General features: G+C 38.6%; 1 long non-coding RNA gene across 1 annotated transcript in view; it reads left to right on the top strand.

Moving 5' to 3' along the window:
• Positions 1–27,330, top strand: part of LOC128574979 (uncharacterized) — a 57,367-nt gene that overhangs the window by 1,767 nt on the left and 28,270 nt on the right. The window lies entirely within an intron of this gene.

The following is a 27,330-nucleotide window of genomic DNA, read 5'->3' as shown; positions in this document are numbered from 1 at the left end:
GTCAGAACTCACATAATCACAGCTCTAATGGTCATTCCAGAAAAAGAGCTCCAAAACTGCTTTGAAGAGTAGACTAGACATCAGCCCTAGTGCCTGTCTTCCCAAGGGCCTTATTTTGACAGTGACAATAGTGATATTCATCCATGAGGTAAATAGCACTTTTTCTAGGATTAGTTTGTGAACTTAATTGTTCAATTTCTGTAGTTTGGGACACAGGAGCTTGCTGTTAAAGTAAAAAAAAAAAAAAAAATTGAAAGCAGTCAGGGAAAGGTCTGTTGGTACTGCTCTATGACATGTTTTTTGAGTATCCTTGCCAAAATATTTAAAGAACTAGTGGCCTCAGTGCTTTGTCCCGAAAAAGAGTATCCCTTCTCCCATGGGGAGGGGTTTCTGAGGAAACAAACAAATGAGCACTTTGAAAACTATTAAAAACCTCACCCATAGGGATGAGGAATTGGTACAGTTAACTGTTATGTCCTCTTGCTGAGGATCGCCGCTATTCTGAGTGCCTGTGCTATGGCAGTTCCATCTGTCAGAGCAATGGCACCAAAAAGGCACGTTTGATACGCCTCCCACCCCCATTACTCAATAATAATGAAAAAATAATGACCTTTTCCCCCATGTTGGTGAATATTTTCCCTGTCAACTCTGATATGCTCATAATGTGGGCAGACAGATTATTTATGACCAGGGAAATTAAATATTATTTCATTTCTCTTAATACAATTGGTGGCGTCTCCCAGCTCCCAATTCCTTCCCATTAAGGTTATTGTCTTTTCTGCTCCAATTGGCCGCGTGCTGTTGGGTTGTAACAGCACTGGCAAAATGCTCCGAGCATAATGGAGATGGGAGAATTGGTGTAATTTGCAAGGCTGCCTTCCCGGCCTCATCTAAATGAAGACATTTGGTCCCTGCAAGTCAAAACTCATTTTGATGAGTCTGGATACATTTGGACTAATGGAAAAGGACATGCACAGTTGTAATGGGTTTCCTCAACTGGGTTTCCTGACTCAGAATCACAGGATTTCAGAATTTGCAGGGGGATCCAATCCTATCTGTTTCAAGTCTCTCATTCTGCACAAGGGGAAACTGAGGAAAAGACATGGGCACTTATTTAAAAAGGCCTCTAGGTACAGACCATTTCCGTCCCCCCCACCCCCACCAACCCCTCGAGGAGGTGACACGTAAGATGAGCCTCTTCATCCCCTATCCTTATATTTATTTCACATCTCTTGTATGCCAGAACTGATGAATGTCCAGTGTGCAGGAATTATAGTCCCTGCTAACTTAAAGCGTCCAGCTTGAGAGCAGAGACAGGCAATTAGAAACAATTACGTTGAACCACTGGGTAACCTAGGCCACTATTCCTTCCTCACCAGATGACTCTGTGTGGCCCTTGGAGGATCTCTCTCACTTTCCATCCTGCACCCGTTTATTCACCGGAGCGAAAACCCACATACGATCATGCCGCTCCTTGCTTAAAATCTCTTAGTGAGGCACCGCTGCCTTTCCAACAAAGCGCCAGTTTTTATCTCACTCCTGCCTGTTTCCTCATTATCGCCTCATTCGAATTTATTGTGCCTTAGTAACACAGACCAGTTTTAAGTTTCTCAAATCCATGGGCTGTTCCCTATCTCAAAGTCTTTATATACTTATGTATTCCTCCAGCCAGAACATTCTTCCTGTACTGTCTTTGACAGGAGGACACATTTTTCTTTTCTTTTCTTTTTTTACTCAGAATATACAAAATATATTTGGTATTATATTCAGCCTGATAGATGTTTATTTTCCATTTTGCCAGTTAACAAGAGAAATATGTTACGTGTATCACAAATCAATCAATGGATTTCTCATCTCATGTTATGGGACATGATATTTTACATTAGAATTATTTTTTGATGTTTGTATTAGAATTTTTTTTTTTTATTAGCGATGGAGGCTTGCTTACTCTTTTTTTTATTGTTGGGGATTCATTGAGGGTACAATAAGCCAGGTTACACTGATTGCAATTGTTAGGTAAAGTCCCTCTTGCAATCATGTCTTGCCCCCATAAAGTGTGACACACACCAAGGCCCCACCTCCTCCCTCCGTCCCTCTTTCTGCTTCCCCCCCATAACCTTAATTGTCATTAATTGTCCTCATATCAAAATTGAGTACATTTTTCTACCTTCACAATTTGTTGGGCTTGTTCTCTCTTCAAGGCTGCTGCATAGAATTTTGTAGGTTATATAATGCAAATTCTAGATGGGCCCTGTTCACATGGATAGTCACCTGTGACTTGTCTATTAATTATGATAACTTACTGCCAGTAATCCATAGAGAACCTTAAGCAAGGGATTTTTTTTTTTTTTACGATTTTCCCAAAGGTCCCCAGCAGACATAATAATGAGGTTCATTCCTTAGACACCTACGTTGATCGCTACATCCCAGGTTCATTCCTTAGACACCTATGTTGATCGCTACATCCCGTTATTCCTTTCATAGTATGCACAGTAGTCTCATTTTAATCATATATTCATTAGATTGTTAACTTGGTTTCTCGTTTTACCCATTAGATTTTAAGTTACACATGGTTAAGAATTTCTAATTTTGTCTACAACCAAACCCAAAAGTATGCTGCGTGCCTTGCATAGGGGTTGATATACACATATACAAGATGCCCAATAAATATTGCTCAGTAAATTAGACAAGGTGACACTTGACATATGCTGTGAAATAATATTGGATTTAAATATGTGCCTATGAAAGAGAGACATTTTTGATGGGGGAGAAGGGACAACTTTTTATCTAAGAAATGTGACATAAAGCACCTATCTTAAAAGTAATATGCTTGAGTGGTGCCTGTGGCTCAAGTTGGTAGGGCACCGGCCCCACATACCGAGGGTGGCAGGTTTGAACCTGGCCCAGGTAAACTACAACAAAAAATAGCCGGGTGTTGTGGTGGGCGCCTGTGGTTCCCGTCACTTGGGAGGCCGAGGCAAGAGAATTGCCTAAGCCCAGGAGTTGGAGGTTGCTGTGAGCTGTGATGCCACAGTACTCTACTGAAGGCGATAAAATGAGACTCTGTCTCTAAAAAAGAAAAGTAATGTGCTCACAGATGAAAGGAGCTAGCACAATGCCTGACAGAGCAGCACCCAAAAACATTTCTACTATCATTATCATCATTTTTTTTTACTATGGTTAAAGCACAAAACATTACTTTTTTGCATTGATTATAAAGCATATTAGTGTAAGAAAAATTTTTTTTAAATCAAAGTTGATAATTATCCTGTATGGTCTGAGGAATTCTCTGGAGGGATTTGAATTCCATAACATTTGAAGTTTCTCCCAGTCTTGAGATTTATCTTGAGACAGTGAAAAAATAAATTTCACAGAAACTCCAGTATATCACACAGCCTGGGATGCTGAAACAGTTAGTGAGAAGATAGAGCCTGTGTTTTTCTTTCTTATGGACTTTTTTCCTTCTTGTTTTGGCCATGACCTGCTGAACAAATGCCCAGGAAGGCCAAGGGAGTTGCATAGCGTCTGTATCGCCAGCTCTAGTGACTTCTGTAAACTGGACGCCCTGACGGAAGAATGTACCTGTCAAATTTTCAGCAATTTCCTTTTTATATCTCCAGAGCTAGAAAGTTATTGGTACCTCTTTTCAAAAACTTTTGAAATACTGTCTTCTTGGAGATGGCAAACGTTATCAACTTCGAAAATCCAGAGTTGACGGTGGGAACTCAAAGTTGAGGTTAGGTGCTGCTTTCCTTTCTAGCACCCGATCACCCTTCTCTTCCTCATGTTTCCTTTTGGTCATTATTTAAAAAAATTTTCTTATTAAATATATTCTGTCAATACGTTGTACTTTTCAAAAAACAACCCAACTGAATAACAAAATCTGATGTCGTGTAGACTTTCATCTTTCCGTAAGAAAATAAAATGTGATTGGTAAAGTTCGGGGTTGCTAAAATAACGTTTGGATTGGAGAAAATGTAGCTGACAGGTTGCAAACAAAAATTTAAAAGTCATTCAGGTATCTTCCCCTTTGTCCAGATAATGTTGAGTTACTTATTTTCTTATCATGAAACCTTATTTTCTTATGATGAAACCAAGTCTTGTTTTAAAAGATTAAAACATAAAAACTATACTTTTTCACTGAGACAAAATTAAGTAACATAGGTGAATGAACTTTTGTCCACAGTAGATTTGTGGTTGATTTCCTGGCAGTTCTTCAGGATCCCAACAAGAAATTGTTCTACCTGGAAGGACAGTACCACCCACAGCTTCACTGGCTCTTAGATTAGATGCTATTCCAGTGATGGACAAAATTAGGCTTCCCTTTTTCCATCAGCCACGTAAAGTGAACCTAATTCACCTTGCAAATGAGTCAGAGAAGAGTATATAAGAGCAGTCTATTTTTGACTTCAAAATTCTAAGAGGCCAATGAAGCATCATGCCTCTTTCAATAATATAAAACATGACCGATCTCTGACCAGATCTTGCCTCCTTTTGTAGGACATATTCCCACATAACTCCAGAAACTACACTGAGAACCATGTAGAGTTCATCTAACACCCTCTGACCTACATGCTTTTTATCATGACAAAATGATACATGCTACTTCCTACTCTGCAAATCTTATCAGTACAATATCATCAAGGTGGTAATGTTAGCAATGGCAATGATGGGAATTGTAGCTCTAATTATTCTCTATTGAATGATATCTATGTTTCAGATAATGTTCTCATAACCATATATATATAAATTAATTTAAGCCATACGATAACTCTATGAGGTAGACACTATTATTATCTCCACTGTACAGATAAAGTAATTGAGGAAATGGGATCGTAAATCAGCACCAGGACAATGAGTTGCATGTTCTTGTACCACCACTGGGTAGAGCTGAAATATGAAACCAAGGGGTCGGACCAAGCAGCCTGTACTAGCTACAATCCTCTCTAGCTGACTTGACCAAGGCAAGACAGTAAATAAGAGCAGAGACCATCTGCAACAAATCGATGCCCCATGTTTACAGAAGAGAATCATAGCAATGTTGAACCTACTGGGTTTTGCACTGTTCATTATTTTTCTTTGTGAATTTAAATTGCTGTAGAAGTAAAAGTAGACACCTCATGCCACTGCCGCTGTCCTTGCCACTGTTTTATGGCAGTGGCAGTGTATTCCCCAAAGCTTTGACTTCCATGGATACTTCACTCCAGGCACACATAGAGAACAGTTTAAAGAGCTCATCCATTCTTGCATGCCATGAGCAGCCAAAATTCCTTCCCTGAATTCTAGCAGAATTATTTCTGTTTTCAGCCTCAACTAGGTTAGGTAATCTATCACAAATTCCTCCTTCCTTCCTGGGAAACGTTGACTATACTCCACTCCTTGGTACCAACCCCTACACAGTCATGTGGTTGGTTACAAGCAACAGAAATAGAATGGATATTTTGGTGGGAAAAGCAATTTATTGGAAGGATATTGGGTAGCTTAAAAAAAATCAACATTGGACTCATCAATCACACTCTGAAAGTATCTGGGAACCACAAGAGGCTAGGCTGCAGAAAATCCATCAGTAGGTTGTATACCCTGAAAACTCATGCCACAGCCCGTGGAGGGACTCCAGATGTGGGGATTTACCATTGGATTTTACCACCAAAGGCTTCTTGATGCTCCCACCGATATGAATAATCCTTTTACCATCCCTGCATCTCTGCATTAATCCTTCAAAAGTCAAAGTTATGAGTGGAACCAACTAATTGATCTATCCTAGGCCAACTGCCTGAACTCACACACTAATGCATGGCAAAACTTACCCAGCAGCTGGGGTGGGGCTTATCTTTATTCATTCCAAATGAGAATAGGGTTTGAATCTGGGAGAGCTAAATAAGTAGGAAATTTCAGTGGAAAATAAGAGATAACTATGTTTCCAAACTTTTCCACGTGTCTTAATCAAGCCCTTCACCATAGGGAAATGAAAGTTGAATAATAGGAGAGTTTCTTTTAACAGGTGAAGTAGAATAAGATGCTAAAATAATCATCCTGTAAATTTTTGCATAATAATTTCTCACATTCCATCACAAAGTGGAGACATATTCAAAACAGAGCTTTCATTCATTCACTACGAAAGCACTTATTAAGGGCCTGTAAGTAGTGCTGTACTAAGAACTATAATTTCTCAGGAATTTGCCATACACAGTCCAGCCTGTAGCCAAGCACTGCCATAGATCCAACCAAGTGCAGGTTAAAAATATTCCAAAGAATAAAATTTCAACAACAACAACAAAATTTAAATAAAAATAACAACTATGGAGACATAATTTATATTCTTTACATTTATATTCTTTAGTCTAGAGAGGATTTAAAGTTTCTAGGAGGATGGGTGTAGGTTATATGCAAATAATACTTTAATCCTACATAAAGGATTTGAGCATTTAGTGAATTTTTGTACCCTCAGGGTTAAGGGGGATGTGTGGGGAGTGGGTCCTGAAACAAATCCCCAATGAATACTGAGGGGCACCTGCACTCATTGTCTTTAGAGGACTCAACACAATGAGATAATTGACTGCCTTGTGGTTTGTATATATATGAACTTAAGACACTCTGTATTTTTCTATTATTATGCTGGCAAAGGAAATTTGCACACTTGACACTTGTGTCATCTTGTACACTTAAATGCCAATAGGAAAATTTTGAGCAATGAAGGATGGAAAAAACAGGTTATAATACTGGAGTCAAGTGCGGAGGTTTTGGTCTTTGATGGGCTATTAGACCACTGAGAACCCTTGGAGATCAGCTAATCTCAGTGTCAGTCTCCTGACATGTTAAGTGGGATAAGAAATGAATCTACTTGGGTTATGTTTTTCCCAAATTAAGATGGGAATGTCTCCCTGGGCCAGATATAATTTTCATTCTTCATATTAGAAAAAAGAGACATCCTCTTCAGGCCACCAAGTAACAGATATTGACTGGCAAAGTATTTTGAAATTACACTTAATTCCCCACTACATGCTATTGGAAAACCTCTAGATATCATACAATTTCGGCTCCTCTCTTCATGGAGTTTTTTTTCCTCTCTGCCAAACTTTCTTTTTTTAAAATTTAAAGTCCAAGTCTTACAGTCATTCCTACCATCTGTACCCACATTTTTAATAATTATTAACCGGTCAGACACAAAATGTTCTGTTGCATTTGCATAACTACTTATAAATTGGGAAGTTTTCTCTCCCATTTATTATCTCTTTTGCAGGAAATAAATAAGGAGTTTTGTAAGAACAATTTGATTTCTCTTTGCTGGAAAAGAGAAAAAGAGAAAAAGCTTTAATTCTCTACAATCCCATAGATGAGAGAAACGTTTCTTATTTTAGGAAATTAAAGTTGGAAATGTTTCCGATTTCTCTTGACCCCACTTCTCTTTCATTAACAAGAAAGAAGTAAATTATCTAATTAGTGGGATTAAGAGAAGGAATTCAGCATTATCGTTCACCCAGCTCTCTTTCAGAGTGTTGCGATGCAGCCTTCTCTGTTCATCTGTGCCCTGAGATTACAGAAGACGGGTGACGGAGTAAAGCCTGAACCTCTAAGGGCCTGTACACATTTTCAAGGATAAGTTCTTAGATAACCTAGCATGGTTGCAGATGAGGTTACTTACTTTAATACAACTTTATCTCTAATAACATTGACATTTTTATGTCTGTCTCAGTGTGATCAGACTCAGGGAAATAAGAATGGGGTGTTTTCTGTGAGATCACTGAGAACTCCAACCTCTCCCATTGACAGCCACAGTTTTACTGAGGAAGTCTCTATCTATTCTCTAGTAGCTACCTTATTAGCAAGTACGCAAACCTTCTAGGAAGACTGTTCTCACAGGAGCATGGAAAGCATTACACATTCTTCTCTTCTTTTTCTAAAAAATGCTTGATTCTTTTTTTAAATACAGAACATGAAGATCTTTCTGCCTCCTTCTTAATTGGTATACTTACTCATCCTCTCTCAATTTCCACCCCTGCAATAGAAGAAAACAGCTTTAATGGTATAGCAAGTATTAGTGAGCCCTTTTAAGGTAAATATAAGAAGAAATTTAAAAAATATCCCTCAAAAAACTTTGAGGATATTTGAGAAATAAGTTAGATATAAAAAAAAGAGTCTGATTATGTTGCTAGATTTTGGTGAGATATTCCCTTTTCTGTGTTTTGTATCCTGCAATTAAATGATACCTTTAAGTGTTTCCCCTGCACTCTCTCCAAGTACCTTTATAGTTTCATGTCTTACGTTTAAATCTTTTATTCAGTGAGAATCAAATCACTTTACAACAAAGATATTTGCACCAGAATACTTATTGCAACCTAATTCATAATTGTCAAGTCATGGAAGCAGCCCAAGTGCCCATCATCCCATGAATGGATTAACAAATTGTGGTATATGTACACCATGGAATATTATGCAGCCTTAAAAAGATGGAGACTTTACCTCTTTTATGTATACATGGATGGAGCTGGAACATATTCTTCTTAGTAATGTATCTCTAGAATGGAAGAAAAAGTATTCAATTTACTCATTACTATAATGAAACCAATATATAATCACTCACCCTTTCCTATGAAAGATAAAACACAACTATAGTCCAGGATGAAGGAGGAAAGCGGCGAGGAGGTTGAGTGGAGAGAGGGTAATTGTGGGACCCCTCCTATGATGCATATTGCAAGGGTGCATGTCAAATCTTTAAAAGTAGAGTATAAGTGTCTTAACACATTAAGTAAGTGAGGTGAAGGCTATGTTAGCAAGTTTCACGTAAGCATTCCAAATTGTATATAAAATCAGCACATTGAACCTCATAAATGCATTCATGCACACAGTTATGACAATAAAAGAATTAAGAGGCAAAAAGCCAAAGTTACCTTGAAGAAAAAAATAAATGATACCTTGAGATGAGGCTTCTCCCTGTGGTCATTAACTCTTTCCTAAAATATTTTTGTCTGTAGACACTAGATTATACACAATTATGGTATGGTTTTGCTATGGTATAGTAATTTGAATTTCACTGAATATGCCTTGCCTGAATAATTCCTGGAAAAAAAAATTAGTTTTTTGTGATGTTATTTAAGAAGATTGATAGATTATATGTACTTAGGCAGACTAGGCATTTAATCCCAGGTTGCTCTTGCTCAGAGCTCAAACTACATTAAATTAACCTTATTTATTAATTTGTTTATTGTTCACCCAATTAAAAAAATACTTATGGCCAACTTGGTTTCAGATACTTTTCTGAGAATTGGAGATAAGGAAGCCAACTGAATAGACAGCAATCTTAAACTCTAGTGGGGAAGAGTAGAAGTAACATATTAATAATTAATTGATACATAACTTGAAAGGTAATGAGTTCCAGAGGTAAAAAAAAAAAAAAAAAAGACAAAAGAGGTGTGCAGGTTATTAAAGAAGAAAGGAGGGCTTAAATTTTTTAAGTAGAGTGCTCAGGTAAGGTCACACTGAGAAAAAGAAAGCATCTAAACAAAAACATGAGAGGTAGAGAACTATGCGTACATGCAGATGAGGGCTTTCCAAGAAGAGGGAACACATCTAAAGGCTCTGAGCCAGGAGCAGGTGTTTAATCTGAGTAATAAGAGGCCAATTTGATTGAATTTGAATGAGTAGAGAGAAGATTACAAAGAAATAAAGTCAGAGAGATAATTGGAGGCCAGATTGTGTAGGATTTTAGGGTCATTGTCTTGGGACCTATGAAGACAGAGATGGAAAGTAACTATAAAATTCTGCACATTAACTCCAGTTGATGTGAGAGAATAAATTAGAAGGAGTGATTTAATCAAGAATAAAAGTACTGAGACCAATTAGCACATCGATGCCACAGTGTAAAAGTGGTGGCCTGGACTAGCTTGGTGCTAGTGGATGCAGTAAAACACAGTCTGGACATATGTTGAAGATTACAACAACAAGGTTTACTGAAAGACTGAAATAAGAGGATGTTGGCAATGAAATGTTACAAGTTTTGGCTTAAACACAATATATCAGAGATATCAAATTTATGAGTAACAATAGAAAGCATGATTTTTTTTAAAAAGAGCAAAGCTGTTGATACACAGTTGAGTAGGGTCAGCATATAAGTGGAATCTACAAAGTACTGGATGTGATCACCAAGTGATTGAGTTTAGGTAGAAAAGAGAAGCCATCTATTGATATTTCTGTGAAGGTTAAGAGGTCAGGAAGATAATGGAGAACTCACAAAAAAAGATGGCAAATAGTCAGTGCCAGGACAGAGAAACAGAAGAGTGTGCTGATGGGGATGTGAGGTGAGTAACGGGATGACAGACTCAGACCTCTCATATAATGTCACAGGTCATCTGAAATGATTTCTGAGACTGGTTACTGTGTGTTGTGAGGTGGAACTTTCCTATGACCTTGAAAAGGTTTTTCTGAAATTGTTTTGATGAAAACTTCATTAGAGTGAGCCCCACAGAACAGAAGTGGGTCAACCAGAGACCATAACTGTAGAGGCCACACTGGTCTCTTTTCATTAATAGCCTAATGTCTCAGCCATCACAGACATCAGTGTAACTCACCATTAATTCCAATGAAACACCCCTTTGAGCACTCAAGAGAACCTCCTCTTCTCTCTGTCCTGAAATTAGGTATAACTGTATTGCTTTGGCAAATGACTTATCATCAGAAGTGGCAACGTGGCAATGTTCTTTATAGTGGGAACATCATTAGTTGCTATCCAATATGGAACAGAAATTCTCTGCAAATGTGATGTAAGTGTGAGGAGAAACAACAACTTGGTTATTTCATACCACTGAACTTTTGAGGTCATTGGTTACTATAGCCTGCTCTAGCCTAATCTGTCCAGCAGAAACACCTACCACCTACTTTATCTCCATTGCACGTGCTGGAATTACTCTAAATATATATATTAATCTTGGTTTATTATAACTCTTTATTTTATGAAATTATTTATTTATTTTTTAGAAATAGGGTCTTGCTGTATTGGTACCAGTCAATCCAGCAATCCCACTGCTAAGTATTTACCTAAAGGAAAAAAAAATGACATTTTATAAAAAAGACACTTGTTCATAGCAGCACAATTCACAATTGCAAAGATGTGGAAGCAACACAAGTGCCCATCAATACACCAGTGGACTAGTAAAATATATTATATGTATACCATGGAGTACTAATCAGCCATCAAAACAGGGGTGATTTAGTATCTTTTGTAACAACCCAGATGGAGCTGAACCTCTATTGACTGAAAGACCACATCCCATTCAACATTTATTGGGAAGTCACAAACTCTGTACAAGATGGAGACTATCTGCTTCCTTCACCAGCATCAACAAACTCAAAGTGGTAGTAATGAACCCTTACTCTTCCCTGCACATGAAGCCTTCCTCTTTCTCACCGGTGAGGGGGTGGGGGATGACATGCATTAGTTGCATGTGTCTGGGAGAGGGAGAGAACTTGTGCATTCAGGGTAAGAAAGTGGCAGAGAAGAAGAAAATATCTAGCTCTTCACTAAAATTTGGAATTGCAAAATTATTTTTATACAAAAACAGAACTCATTTTTTTTTTTTTTTGGAGCAAGATGGCGGCCGAGTAACAGCTTCCTTGAATCTGGGCACCGTGAGTCTGGGGAGATAGGACTCCAGGCATCTCTGGCTGGTGGGATCTGCCTATAATCATCCTTGTGAGGATACAGGGAGTCAGCAAGAGACTTCTGGACCCCAAGAAGAGGACTAAAACAGTGGAAAACCGGCAAGTGGTCATGTGTGCTCAATCGGTCTAAACCCGCCAGCAACTGTAAGTAAGTACAGTAGTAGCAAGACTGCAAACCGGAAAGGCCTTACCTGTGAATTGTTTTGGTGTCTTTGGACTTGGCACTCAGTTGAACTGCCTTGGGGAGAGCATGAGCTGGAGTGTGGAGAACTTTGGCCATTGTCTAGGGCCCCAGTGTGAGCCGCTGAGCCATATGGAGCTAATAATTTTGGCTGTGGGCCACAGGGAGCCATTGTGAGTGATCTGCCCCAGCAAGGTCTGCCCTCAGGGTCACAGAGCAAGAATCGGGTGGGAGCTGGTAACCCAGCAACTGAGTAACCTAAGGGCGGGGTCTGAGCCACGTTATAGCCCTAACCCTCAGGGGCAGAGTGAGACTGGTTTTGGCACACTGGGGAAGTGGATAGCCACTTCAGCAGTGATTCCAGCGAAAAGCATTTTCCTGGGAAAGCTTCTACTCAGCGAGTTTACAAGTTCAAAGTGCTTTTAAGAGGGCTGAAGAGAGATTTAGGGTGTCTACCTGCTGGGGTTGGAGAAATCTGCAGCCTCCAGTTGTATCAGCACTGTGATTAATGCTCATACCCCAGAAGACCACGTGTTGCCCAGACAATATTCAACAACATATACATACTGCTATGTTTTTGGTTGTGTTTTTTCTCTCTCTGTTTTGTTGGTTTGGTTGTTTTTCTGTTTATTTTGATGTTGTTTTGTTTTTTAATTTCAAACTTTTCCATACAGATTTTTTCTTTCTCAATTTTTCTAGTGTAATTATAATTTCCCATTACTGCCTTCTTTAATAACTAGAACTTCATTTTTGCTAGTGTTTCTACGGCTATTAATTGGTTTTTCACCCAATTTTATCACATAAAGTTTTCTGTTTGCTTGTTTTGGTTTGATTTATAGCATTTTTGTCTTTCCTCTCTATTTGGTGGAGGTGGGGTCCTGTGTCTGACCAGGTAAGCAATGAGCTGCTGACCTCAAGGGAACCACCCACTGGGCACCCCCAGAAGGTGGGGTTTTTTTAACGTTGTGTCAAAGTACCCTACTATACACCTCTATTGCGCTGTCTCCCTCTTTCTGTGTCTCTCTTCTTTTTGTCAATATTCCTTTTACCCACCCTCTCTCCTTTCTCTATTTCTTTTTTTCTTTTCTCTTATTCCTCCTTTCTTCCATCCCTGTCTTGCTCTTCAACCTTCTCATCCTTATGGTCCTTTACAGAATTGACTCATTGAAACCTTAGTCCACAGGCACAAGAACTTAAAGAGCAAGAGGAAGTGAAAGGAAAATTAGGGCAAGGAAACAGATAAAAGAAATCACTCATGAGGAAGAATCAGCAGAAAACTCCAGGCAACATGAAGAACCACTCCAGAAAAACCCCGCCACTGGACCAAGAGGTAGCTACTGCAGAGGATTCCACCTATAAAGAAATGTTAGGAATGACAGAAAGGGAATTTAGAATACACATGATGAAAACAATGAAAGAAATGATGGAAACAATAAAGGAAACTGCTAATAAAGTGGAAAATAACCAAAAGGAAATCCAAAAACAGAATCAAATAAGAGATGAACAATATGAAGAATATAGAAAGGATATAGCAGAGCTGAAGAACTGAAACAGTCAATTAGGGAATTTAAAGATGCAATGGAAACTATCAACAACAGATTAGACCATGCAGAAGAAAGAATTTCAGAGGTAGAAGACAAAGTTCTTGAGATAACTCAGATAGTAAAAGAGGCAGAAAAGAAGAGAGAGAAAGCAGAACATTCACTGTCAGAATTATGGGACTTTAGGAAGCGTTCCAACATACGAGTTATAGGAATCCCAGAAGAGGAAGAAGAATGCCCCAGAGGAATGGAAGCCATACTAGAGAATATCATAAATGAAAATTTCCCAAATATCACCAAAGATTCTGACACACTGCTTTCAGAGGGATATCGGACCCCGGGTTGCCTCAACTCTAACCGAGCTTCTCCAAGACACATTGTGATGAACCTGTCCAAAGTCAAGACAAAAGAAAAGATTCTGCAAGCTGCCAGGAGTAAGCGCCAGTAGACCTTCAGGGGCAAATCCATCAGAGTGACCACAGACTTCTCTAATGAAACTTTCCAAGCAAGAAGACAATGGTCATCTACCTTTAATCTACTTAAACAGAACAATTTTCAGCCCAGAATTCTGTACCCTGCTAAGCTAAGCTTAAAAATTGATGGAGAAATCAAATCATTTACGGATATACAAACATTGAGGAAATTCGCCACAAGAAGACCAGCTCTACAGGAAATACTTCAACCTGTTCTACACACTGACCATCACAATGGATCAGCAACAAAGTAAGAACTCAGATATTAAAGGACAGAACCTAACCTCCACACTGATGCAAAAGACAAAACTAAGCAATGAACTCTCACAAAATAAGATGAATATAATACTACCACACTTATCAATTATCTCAACAAATGTTAATGGCTTGAATTCCCCACTGAAGAGACATAGATTGGCTGACTAGATTAAAAAACACAAGCCATCCATCTGCTGTCTGCAAGAAACACACCTGGCTTCAAAAGACAAATTAAAGCTCCGAGTCAAGGGTTGGAAGACAATTTTTCAGGCAAATGGAATTCAGAAGAAAAGAGGAGTTGCAATCTTATTTCCAGATACATGTGGATTTAAAGCAACTAAAGTCAAAAAAGACAAAGATGGTCACTTTATATTGGTCAAGGGAAAACTACAACAAGAAGACGTTTCAATTCTAAATATTTATGTACCCAATTTAAATGCTCCCAGATTCTTGAAGCAGACCTTACTCAGTCTGAGCAATATGATACCTGATAATACCATCATAACAGGGGACTTTAACACTCCTCTTACAGAGCTGGACAGATCCTCTAAACAGAAATTAAACATAGATATAAAAGATTTAAGAGACCCTAGAACAACTGTGCTTCATAAACGCATATAGAACACTCCATCCCAAAGATAAAGAATATACATTCTTCTCATCACCCCATGGAACATTCTCCAAAATTGATCATATCCTGGGACACAAAACAAATATCAACAGAATCAAAAGAATTGAAATTTTACCTTGTAACTTCTCAGACCATAAGGCACTAAAGGTGGAACTCAACTCTAAAAAAAAAACGCTCGACCCCACACAAAGGAATGGAAATTAAACAACCTTCTGTTGAATAACAGATGGGTGCAGGAAGAAATAAAACAGGAAATCATCAACTTCCTTGCACATAACAACAATGAAGACACAAGCTACCAAAACCTGTGGGATACTGCAAAAGCAGTTTTGAGAGGAAAATTTATTGCTTTAGATGCCTACATTCTCAAAACAGAAAGAGAGCAACAATCTTACAAGCCATCTTATGGAATTGGAAAAAGAAGAACAATCTAAGCCTAAACTCAGTAGAAGAAAAGAAATATCCAAAATCAAATCAGAGATCAATGAAATTGAAGACAAAAGAATCATTCAGAAAATTAATGAAACAAGGAGTTGGTTTTTTGAAAAAATAAATAAAATAGATAAACCATTGGTCCGACTAACGAGAAATAGAAAAGTAAAATCTCTAGTAACCTCAATCAGAAATGATAAAGGGGAAATAACAACTGATCCCACAGAGATACAAGAGATCATCTCTGAATAATACCAGAACCTCTATGCCCAGAAATTTGACCATGTGAAGGAAATGGATCAATATTTGGAATCACAACCTCTCCCGAGACTCAGCCAGGAAGAAATAGAGCTCCTGAACAGACCAATTTCAAGCACTGAGATCAAAGAAACAATAAAAAATCTTCCAACCAAAAAATGCCCTGGGCCAGATGGCTTCACAGCAGAATTCTATGAAACCTTCAAGGAAGAACTTATTCCTGTACTGCAGAAATTATTCCAAAAAATTGAGGAAGAAGGAATCTTCCCCAACACATTCTATGAAGCAAACATCACCCTGATACCAAAACCAGGAAAAGACTCAAACAAAAAGGAGAATTTCAGACCAATCTCACTCATGAATATAGATGCAAAAATTCTCAACAAAATCCTAGCCAATAGATTACAGCTTATCATCAAAAAAGTCATTCATCATGATCAAGTAGGCTTCATCCCAGGGATGCAAGGCTGGTTTAACATACGCAAGTCCACAAACGTTATCCACCATATTAACAGAGGCAAAAATAAAGATCATATGATCCTCTATATATGCAGAAAAAGCTTTTGATAAAATCCAGCATCCTTTTCTAATTAGAACACTGAAGAGTATAGGCATAGGTGGCACATTTCTAAAACTGATTGAAGCTATCTATCACAAACCCACAGCTAATATTTTACTTAATGGAGTAAAACTCAAAGCTTTTCCTCTTAGAACTGGAACCAGACAAGGTTGTCCTCTGTCACCTTTACTATTCAACATAGTGCTGGAAGTTCTAGCCAATACAATTAGGCAAGACAAGGAAATAAAGGGAATCCAAATGGGAGCAGAGGAGGTCAAAGTCTCCCTCTTTGCTGACAACATGATCTTATACTTACAGAACCCCAAAGACTCAGCCACAAGACTCCTAAAAGTCATCAAAAAATACAGTAATGTTTCAGGATATAAAATCAATGTCCACAAGTCAGTAGCCTTTGTATACACCAATAACAGTCAAGATGAGAAGCTAATTAAGGACACAACTCCCTTCACCATGGTTTCAAAGAAAATGAAATACCTAGGAATATACCTAACGAAGGAGGTGAAGGACCTCTATAAATAAAATTATGAAATCCTCAGAAAGGAAATAGCAGGGGACATTAACAAATGGAAGAACATACCATGCTCATGGATGGGCAGAATCAACATTGTCAAAATGTCTATACTTCCCAAAGCAACCTACCTATTCTGTGCCATTCCTATCAAAATACTAACATCGTACTTTCAAGATTTGGAAAAAATGATTCTGCGTTTTGTATGGAACCAGAAAAAAACCCGTATAGCTAAAGCAGTTCTTAGTAATAAAAATAAAGCTGGGGGCATCAGCATACCAGATTTTAGTCTGTACTACAAAGCCATAGTGGTCAAGACAGCATGGTACTGGCACAAAAATAGAGACATAAACACTTGGAATCGAATAGAAAACCAAGAAATGAAAGTAATATCTTACAACCACCTAATCTTTGATAAACCAAACAAGAACATACCTTGGGGGAAAGACTCCCTATTCAATAAATGGTGTTAGGAGAACTGGATGTCTACATGTAAAAGACTGAAACTGGACCCACACCTTTCTCCACTCACAAAAATTGATTCAAGATAGATAAAGGACTTAAATTTAAGGCATGAAACGATAAAAGTCCTCCAAGAAAGCATAGGAAAAACACTGTAAGATATTGGCCTGGGGAAAGACTTCATGAAGAAGACTGCCATGGCAATTGCAACAACAACAAAAATAAACAAATGGGACTTCATTAAACTGAAAAGCTTCTGTATAGCTAAGGAGACAATAACCAAAGCAAAGAGACAACCTACACAATGGGAAAGGATATTTCATATTTTCAATCAGACAAAAGCTTGATAACTTGTATCTATAGAGAACTCAAATTAATCCACATGAAAAAAGCCAACAATCCCATATATCAATGGGCAAGAGACATGAATAGAACTTTCTCTAAAGATGACAGACGAATGGCTAACAAACACATGAAAAAATGTTCATCGTCTCTATATATTAGAGAAATGCAAATCAAAACAACCTTGACATTTCATCTAACCGCAGTGAGAATGGCCCACATCACAAAATCTCAAAACTGCAGATGCTGGCATGGATGTGGGGAGAAGGGAACACTTTTACACTGCTGGTGGGACTGCAAACTAGTACAACCTTTCTGGAAGGAAGTATGGAGAAACCTCAAAGCACTCAAGCTAGACCTCCCATTTGATCCTGCAATCCCATTACTGGGCATCTACACAAAAGAAAAAAAATCCTTTTATCATAAGGACACTTGTACTAGACTGTTTATTGCAGCTCCATTTACAATCGCCAAAATGTGGAAACAGCCTAAATGCCCACCAAGCCAGGAATGGATTAACAAACTGTGGTATATGTATACCATGGTATACTATGCAGCTATTAAAAAAGATGGAGACTTTACATCCTTCTTATTAACCTAGATGGAAGTGGAAGACATTATTCTTAGTAAAGCATCACAAGAATGGAGAAGCATGAATCCTATGTACTCAATTTTGATATGAGGACAATTAATGACAATTAAGGTTATGGGGGGGAGGAAAAGCAGAAAGAGGGATGGAGGGAGGGGAGTCGGGCCTTGGTGTGTGTCACACTTTATGGGGGCAAGACGTGATTGCAAGAGGGACTTTGCCTAACAATTGCAATCAGTGTAACCTGGCTTATTGTACCCTCAATGAATCCCCAACAATAAGAAAAAAAAAACAGAACTCATAAATTATGTGTGTTCTATGATTGTTAGCTATTATTTTTGTTGTAATTATTCTATGTTTGTCATAATTATTGTTTCTATCATTATTATTATTATGCCTTGATGATCATGGTGGAATTTATTGCCAATGTAAAGTTTTCTTATAGCATAACAAGGTTAATTTCAACTCTTCGTTATGTACCAGGTGAAGCATCGTGAAAGAGAAAACTTGAACTCGTTCAAAATTCGTTAGAAGTCTGTTGCAAACTGGGCTTAAACTCAGAAGCTATGTTCAGGTTCATTCTTCCATTTCTGCTCCTTGGGGCATGAAGTCATTCAAACAAGTAAAGAAAGCTCTTTATCAAACCCACCTATCTTCAAGGAGGAACATAGTAAAAGATCATATTTTCCCAGTTAACATACTGATGATGACTTTTTTATCTTTATGGCTCCTGCTCATCCATTTGCAACTTGGGAAATTGTGCTCATTGGTCATTGAATGGGGTGATTTGTGAAGCTTGAAAGAGATAAAGAGAGAAAGAGAAAGAGAGTGATTTGGAGGATGTTGGGGAAAAAGAAGAAAATAAATGCCATGCTTTTAAAAAATGAATTTCTCATTAAGTATTTCTTAATTGTCTAAGCAAGTGTGTCGTCCATACATCAAATTTACACAATTTCAGTAATACTCAGAAATTGTAGCTGATGGAAATTCTGATCAGCATGCCAACTGATTTTGAATTCCTTCTTGATCCATATTTTTCCCCTATAAACTATATCAGCTTAACCATTCAATTCAGCAAGGCAAGTCATCGAGGACTGTGAGTTATTACATCATTGTAATGTCGTATACATAATTCATTCACTGTGTCAATGAAATGGTGATAGATGCAGAACTAATCACAAGGATCATTTCACATATTTCATTTCAAGCCTTTTAAAATTTTTGTGTATTTTTTAAATCCTTATTACAGCTTCCAACACCTGATCAGTCATTCCATTATCAAAAATATTACTCAGCTCTCATGAGTGTCATGGCCTAGTGAGATCTGGGAGACTTGGTACCCAGCCTCTGGCCTCTCAGGTTTGTCAATCTCATGGGAACAAAAGTGGTACCTTCACCTGCATCTATTGAGCCTAATTCATGAAATGACAATAGGAATCTTACCTTATAAGGTGTCTAAAGGACAAATCAAAAATGAAATAGAATATTTTATTTCCTAAGTTAAATCTCATTAGATACATGAAGCTGGGAAGGCTCTCATTTAGTTTTTAATTTTTGCTTCTGTTTTTTCATTCAAGAAACAAGCCCTGGAAAACTATACTCCACAATACCTTTGAGAAGTTTGCCCTTCAGTGTATGACAGTCCTCCCTCCTCAAAATTATTACTGAACAATTTAGTATGAGAAGTCCTCTAGCAAAGATAGAAAATTAGTTGTGAGAGAATCAGAAGATAAAAACAAACTGGGCGCTTCTAAAAGAATTCTCTGAAGATGTGTCTTTCTTGATAGGTCCTGAGACATGTTTACAGGGATTTCCACTCAGGGAAAGCAAGTAGCTTTTTGAAAGTCATGAGTTATTGAAAGAGGTTGGCATATTCATTGATTTAGGTCTTTGTGCTGTTGTAACAAAGCATTACAAGCTGGTGACTCAAAGCAACTAAATTTATCATATCACAGTTCTGGAGGCTTGGTCCAAAATGAAAGTGCTGAGATTCTCTCTCTGCAAAACTTCTGGGAGAGGATCCTTCCTTGCGTCTTAGGGTTTCCAGTAGCCCTGAGCTTTCTTTGGTGTGTGGGAACACAACTCCAATATTTGCCTTTTTCTCCATTTAGTTGACTTCTTCCTGTGCATCTCCGTCTTTCCAGGGCGTTCTTATCTCTGTGGGTGTCTATTTCCTAGTTTTCCTCTTTTCGTAATAACACTAGTTCTATTGGATCGTGGCCCAAGCTAATGACCTCAGTTCAATGAAATCTACAAAGACTATTTACAAATAAGGTCACACTCACAGGTACTGGGGGCTTAAAACTTTAAACTGTCTTCTCTGTTTAGCTTTGGAGAAAGGGCGCACTCAACTCATTCATGGAAAGTAAAGTGTGACGGAAATATAGGGAGAATTTTGAGAAAGAACAGAAGGGAAGCCAGGCATCAAAGATCACAAAATGCAATCTGAGGAGCCTTCAGACAGCAGGTGAGTGGATAAAGGAAATTTCCTTTGATAAAGATAACCCAATGGCAATGAAGAAAAGGACCAAATGGAAGGGACAGTTTTATGTGAAGGCCAGGGCAATCGTCCACATGAGTACTAGGGAAACACAGGACAGGACAGTCCTAAGAAAAATTCCTTAGATGTGATGACAATTGATCCAGTGTGGAGAATCAAGAGGAAAGAACACAGGATAGCCCCAAGATTTCTAGGTTTGAGTAGCCGGTCAGATTATTAAGAAAGACATGAACTGTATACAGTAAAGTTGGTTGGGAACTGCAGGAAGAAGGAAGCACCTGAAAAGTGTAATCAATACATGTTACATTGGTCTGGGAAAGACTGAAATTCAAGCAAAATATTGAGGTATGCAAATTATGAGCATATCTTGGTTGTTACATCTTTAAAATTTTTATAAAAGATCGTTTTCTGATTTTTTCTAATAGTGAAGAAACAAGGGTAGAGATTACATAAAGTTCATGAGTTTTCCATTACCACAAATTTGGCAGCTTAAAAGAACACACCTTTATTATCTCACAGCTTCAGTCATTCAGGAGTCTGGGTGTGGGTTTGGTGGTTCTCCATCCAGGGTCCACCAGGCTAAAGTCAGGGCTGAGATCTTATCTGCAGCCAGGGGATGTTTCCATGTTTACTGGTTGTTGGCAGAATTTAGTTACTTTTGGTTGTAGAACTGAGGTTCTCAGTTCCTAGAAGCTGTCCACAATTCTGTCATGTGACAGGCTGCACAACATGACACTTGACTACAAGTCCAGATGAAGAGCACCTAGGCCACTTTGGCTTTCTGAATTCTTGATTTTTTTATTAAATGCTTTAACTGATTATATCAGGCCCACCTCAACTAACCCCCACCCTCCATTGATTCATTTATAGACAACTGCTTGGGGACATTATTTGCATCTCAAAAATCCCTTCACTTTCAACATATAAAGCACCCTAATTATGAATTCATCCCATCATAATCATAAGTTCACCTACATATGGAGAAAGAGGGGATCATACAAGGTGTATACAATATAGGAAGGAAATGTGGAGGACCATCTTAAAATTCTGCCAACCGCAGAAGGCAACAGTGAGTGTTGGTAGAACAAGGAATATGCTTCTATCTCTAATTTCAATTTTAATATTTTCCACTATGTTATTTTGCCTCTAGTGATGCCATTCATCTGATTACCTTTGGACAATGGGATGCTAATGTAGAACTCGGCAATAATTGTGAGTTTTGTGTTTTTTTTAACACAATTTTGTGCTCAAAAATTGTGAACATTTTAACCAGGACCCTGAGTTCTTGTCAGCTACTTAACTAGAAAGAGAGATGCAGTTCAGACCAAACTAATAAAATAAAAAGTGGGTATGTATTTTAGAAACATTTGCTGAATTAAAATTTTCTAGGTATCCCAGGGTCCTCCCAGTAAACAATGTCAATCTCACAGTTATAACAATTGTGAATGGTGACGATGAGGATTACTCAAAATTTGCACTCATTTGATACTTTTATGCATTTTCTCAAGTAGGACTCTCAACAACCCTCCAAATTCTATTCATTAAACATGAATTTATTCTCTATCGTGTGTATAAATGTATATAAAAATAAGCGAACTATCGCCTTTATCCTTATCTAATTCAAGCTATAGTTCGGGAAAATATAGAGATTATTATATTTCATTTAAGAATAAAAACCACCACAGGGAGGAGAGTTAATGAGCAAAAACCAATCACACAAGTTAATTAATAGGAGAGATCACTTGTTACAACATGATGGCCAGTAGTCTTTCCACTGGCTCATGTTATTATATGTTTTAGTGACACAATGTTCAAATAATCCATGTAAGCTCCTTTATTCTTTAGAATAATACTTTAAGATGAAGGTAAGTGGTGAAGGAGAGAAAACACTAGATGCAAAAATCTACTGGATTTCCTGATGGATGCTGCTCTCTCTAAGAGCCCAAAATTCAGCGGAACTTAATGAAGAACCATAATAATATTGGCTAATGTGCCACGTGACCATCTTTGGTTCAAATTGTCTTCAGTAATAGAAGAAAAATGAGACAACAGTAACTTCTCTGATGGTAGAAACTGGATTATTTCCTAGAGGTCAGGAAATATTTCCCAGCAAGTCACAGCTGGAACAAGAACCAGGTTGACTGACTATCTGGCTGATTCAGAGAGAAAAAATGCTTCTGAAATCAGAGAAAGAGAAGTGATTGTGGGGACAGGGAAAACAAAGTATTAATAGAAATCTTGATTCTTTAGGGAGAGCTCCCAAAAGATGACAACACTATATAAGCAGATGCTACAAAAATTGCTAAATTGTTTTTAAAATTGCTTACCTAGTATTCAGAGAGAAAAAATATTCTAAAATAAATTGAACAGCTTTATGCTACAAACAACTGTGTTGTTTTAGATGAGCTCCTTGATTTCCCTTTTTAGAGCTACTTTTTAATGTCCATTGTATCCTAACGTATTTTTATAGCTTTGACTTCTGATTGGCGTGGGTTTCTATCACCTGGGTCCTTCCTCACAGTAAGCAGAAGAGGTAAAAATAACTAAGTATATGAATAAATAACAAACACAAAATGTTGGTGTTCTTTATTCTGTACACAGCAAGTGAGCAAGTCTTTTCTTTTCATCAAGTTATTTAACTTCACCAACGATTAGGAAATGGGAATAAATTGCTGGCTAATTAAATTTGCAGATGGTATTCAATTGTGAGGGTATATTAGGATAAGGGAATAATTCAAGAGGCCTCAGAAGTTTTGTATTCTCTGCATGAGAGAGTGGAAGGGCGTGAGTCAGTATGTGCAATTACGTCTGGCAGATAGAGAAAGGGCAGAAGGGAGGCTTCTGAATAAAAGAACAAATAGATAGCAAGGAGAGGACATTAGTAGGAGGTGCAAGAAAGGGACTAAAATAGCTGGGAGATAACAGTGAACAATTATTCCTGCCCAAGTTAATGACCAGATTCGTGTACAGGAGACCTCTTATGTATACAACTATACAGAGAAATCCCCAAATGAGTTTTTGATATTTGGCAGGCCACCAGCCTCACAGCACATCTCTGGCAACACCATGCCTTCTGAGTTAGCCATTGTGATTTCATTCACTCTCAAAGTAGAATAAGTTTATCCGCCATGTGCCAAAAATGTACCACAGCAGTTGATATGCACGGCATATACTTCCCAATTATTAGTTCTGTTCATGGCAAGTAATTTAAAGCCTTATTTTCATATTAAAGCAAACATATACATGCTGTGGTATAAAACAGGGAATTTACATAGATTTTCGACATATAACTCAAGACTCAAAAAGATTTCTCCCTGTGTGATTTTGGCTTAACTTCTCCAGAAGGGCTAGAAGTCCCTATAAACTCCCCTTGAGATTAGAGGTATTTAGGCAAGAAAAGTGGAGAGACATGGTCTGTTCCACAATTTGAATAGCATGAAATGAAATAACTACTTACTTTTAAACTATGTTAATTTATTAAACATTACTGGAGTGCCTACCCGTATGCAAAATATATTTCTCAGGATGAAGGGCAACAAATTAGTGTAAGACATAACTTCTTATTCTCAGGAACTCACACTCAAAGTCTATATTGTATTTAAGATGGTTCCATATGCAATAATTTAACTTAATTATATTTAGAATGTTATTAGCTGATATCCATTTATTTGTTTCCCCTGCAACTATCTATGGGGCAGGGGTCAGTACTGTGCTATTTCAGTGCCTATTCAGACCTGCCTGTTGTCCTAAAACAGCTTCGAGTTCTAACAAAGATGAATATCAATTAAGAAATCAATTCTAATGCAACGTGATGAGTTTTATGCAAGAGAAGTGGAATTTGGTAGATGATTTGGGTGAGAGAGTTTTACCTGCATTGGGTTACATAAAAGCCCTCTCAGGGAAAAGTTATTTAATCTGGACAGATGTGTAGGAGGTGGTCAGATGGACAGAGTAGAAAGCTGCTGTCTCAGCTGGAGGAATAGTGTCGAAAGAGCTGAGAGGAGAGAAGAGCTCACTCCAGGGCATGAAAGGCCCTGGTAAACGCTAGAATGCACCCTGAAGAGCAGAATGTGGGCAGATAAGGCTGTGGACAAAGATCTGAATGCAGATATCTCTGTAGGCCACGCTAACGGATTTGCACATTATCCTAAAGGTGATGAAAAGATCATGAAGGTAAAACATGACTTGTAATTCTTAAAAGATCCCTCTGGCTTCAGTATGGAGAATGGATTTGAAAAGGACGGAAGCAGGACATTACAAACTTCCATGCAAAAGAAGATGCTAGTCAGCCTGGACGTGGGGGGAGGCAGTGGAAATGGACCCAAGTCACATTTGTAAGCTGAGGATTTGCTGGCTGGTTAGAGATAGGTCAAAGGCAAAGAGGTGAAAGGTGACTCTTGGGTTTGAAGTGGGTAAAAGTTTGCACGTGGTTGGCTCACGGGGAAGCAGTCTGGGCAGGAGATGGATAAGGCTGCTGTTATGTGTCTTGAATGTATAATAATATGGAACATCCCAGCATAATCAGAGGTAATCAGTGAAAAGTAGAGCAAGAGCCTAGAAAGCAGGAAAGGGCTGGAGCTTGATCTTTTCAGTTTTGTTGATCTTGGACTACAACTTTTGTGGTTGGCAAAATAATACCCAAACGTTTTATACCTGTTGGACTAGATTTCCTCCTAGGAACTGAAGCTGGGATTCTTCCCACTGTACCAGAATGAGGCCAGACTGTCACTGTTTTGAGAATCAACCCAATCTCTTTCTGAGATTCTTCTAAAGTGACTTTCCCAAAGATGTGTAGCCCTTGACTAGGAGAAAGATGAGGACCTGAGCCTAGGTCTCCATGCTGCCAAAATGGTGTGCTTTTATTCATTCTAACTCTCCATCCCCACCCCCAGACTGTGAAAGCCCACTCTGTCCTCATCTATGGACCGTCTCCACATCCTATTCTATCTTCCACGGATAGGAGTATCTACGCTTTTTTTTTTTTTTTCATGGGTTATGGCATAAGTCCCCATGTGGGAGCTCATTCTTCCTGCTAAAGGAAGCCAAAGCCCTATTTGAACACGAACCCAATTTCTCCCCTACCAGCCGTTACTGTCACAACTGACCACTTTGGCAGTGCTGCCAGCTCAGAGTGGATGGGTTGACTGACAGGAAGCACAGATCTGCCGCTCACGCAAATCTAGGTGGGTGAGGAATGGAAAATAAATGTTCTGGGGCTGTCTGGCACTGACAGCTTCTGCCACACCAACATTTCAATCAGCAGAATGTTAACACCACCTACGTGTCACTCAAAAGTACCTCCAGGGGTAGCTTCTAGGGAGCCAAATGAGTCCCTAGGCTTTTGCAGGGAAAGGGGTTACCAGGTCCTTCAGAGGCATCTGCCACACCTCTTTCTTTTGCCAGATAATTAGGATTCTGTCCAGTTGGTTGATTTTATCCTGCCCGAAGAAGTGACAGCTAACACTGGGCTGGCAGAGGAGAACACTCCATGGTTCATCATAACTGTCCAAATCAGCAGGATCTGTCCAGTGCGTCCAAAAAAGTTGGGTTGTTTATTCTTTCTTTGGGCAGCAGAGGCTATAGCAAGTCTAGATGTGCTTTAGAATGCCCAACTAACTATTTGGGCACTTGGTTACAAACACAAGCTGTTGCTTATTTGTATGGATCAACACACACTGTCACAAACACCTCGGCACATGCCCACCTGTTGATATGGAGTCTGAATGAGGCAGAAAGCACGAGCACACTGCAAAGCATGCACGCATGTGTGCAAAAGGCTCATATGCTACTATGTATGTTTATAAACACCAATGTCCAATCTTGCTCTTAGATACACACGTAAAGAAAATACATATGAGTAAATAAATGTGGGTACACATAAACACACAGACATTGATGTGAATACAGGTCTGAATATATCTGACAGCACACTTGCACACACACACACACACAGTTTGCACCCCACTCTTTACTCAGGAATAAGTTTAAAGAGAAAGGGTGAAGAACATTTATGCATTAGAATTTCTACCTGTCATCTCTCAAATCACTTTCAAGTGTGTGAAACAGAAGAGGGGGGAAAATCAATTTCTGATAGAAGAGGTTCAAGGAGCTGTGAAATCAATTATATTTTATTTCCAAATATCATTCAGAGAAGCTTACACTCTTTCAGAAAACTCTTGTCTTGCAGGGGGGCAAGGACCCAGCTGGAAATGGCAATGGGAAAAGCACTGCCAAGTTCAAGCCAAAGGTCAGTGCTGAGTTCAGAGATGATGCGTTCATCTTCACTGGCAGGAGAAGGTTTTAAGTACCCCAATTCAAATAATGGCCACTAGGGCTCTCTGATGTGACTCTGGTCACCTCATTGATTGCTAAGTTTGACTTGGTCAATTCACATTAAAAAATAAATACATGTGAGAGCTGGAAGGAGCTTTAGAAACCTCTTTTTTTTTTTTTTTAATACTAAGTGATAAAGGCTGAAAGAAGAGGGTGACTTGCCCAACATGAGCCAGGAGGGGGAGAAGAGGGTGCAGAGCCTGGGACCAAGCTCAGCTGGCTGGTTTCCCACCCCAAACTTCCCACTTTTTCCATTAAACTTCTTTCTTCGGAGGGCCTTCCCCACTGGGGCAGAACGTTGGTTTCTTAAAGACCCATTTAAATGTACAACCAATTAATTCATATAGCTTTTTTTAGGGTGAGGAGATCTTCAACTGTAGACACCAGGCCGAGGACAAGTGCCTGGCGAGAACTATCACCAGAACAAATCCAAGCAGCAGCACCATTTTCTACATGAACAGCCTCCCTGCCTGTGAGATCTCTTTCATTGTCTCTATTTGCTAAAGCTGCCAGGTCTTTGACGACCAGGGCTGGACTCTAGAGAAGACAGCAGAATGCTGGGGGTGGAGGGGAGGAAAGCAGCACAC

Source organism: Nycticebus coucang, chromosome 2 (genome assembly GCF_027406575.1).
Source record: "Nycticebus coucang isolate mNycCou1 chromosome 2, mNycCou1.pri, whole genome shotgun sequence".
Lineage (NCBI taxonomy): Eukaryota > Metazoa > Chordata > Mammalia > Primates > Lorisidae > Nycticebus > Nycticebus coucang.
This window is presented reverse-complemented; position numbering and strand designations above follow the sequence as displayed.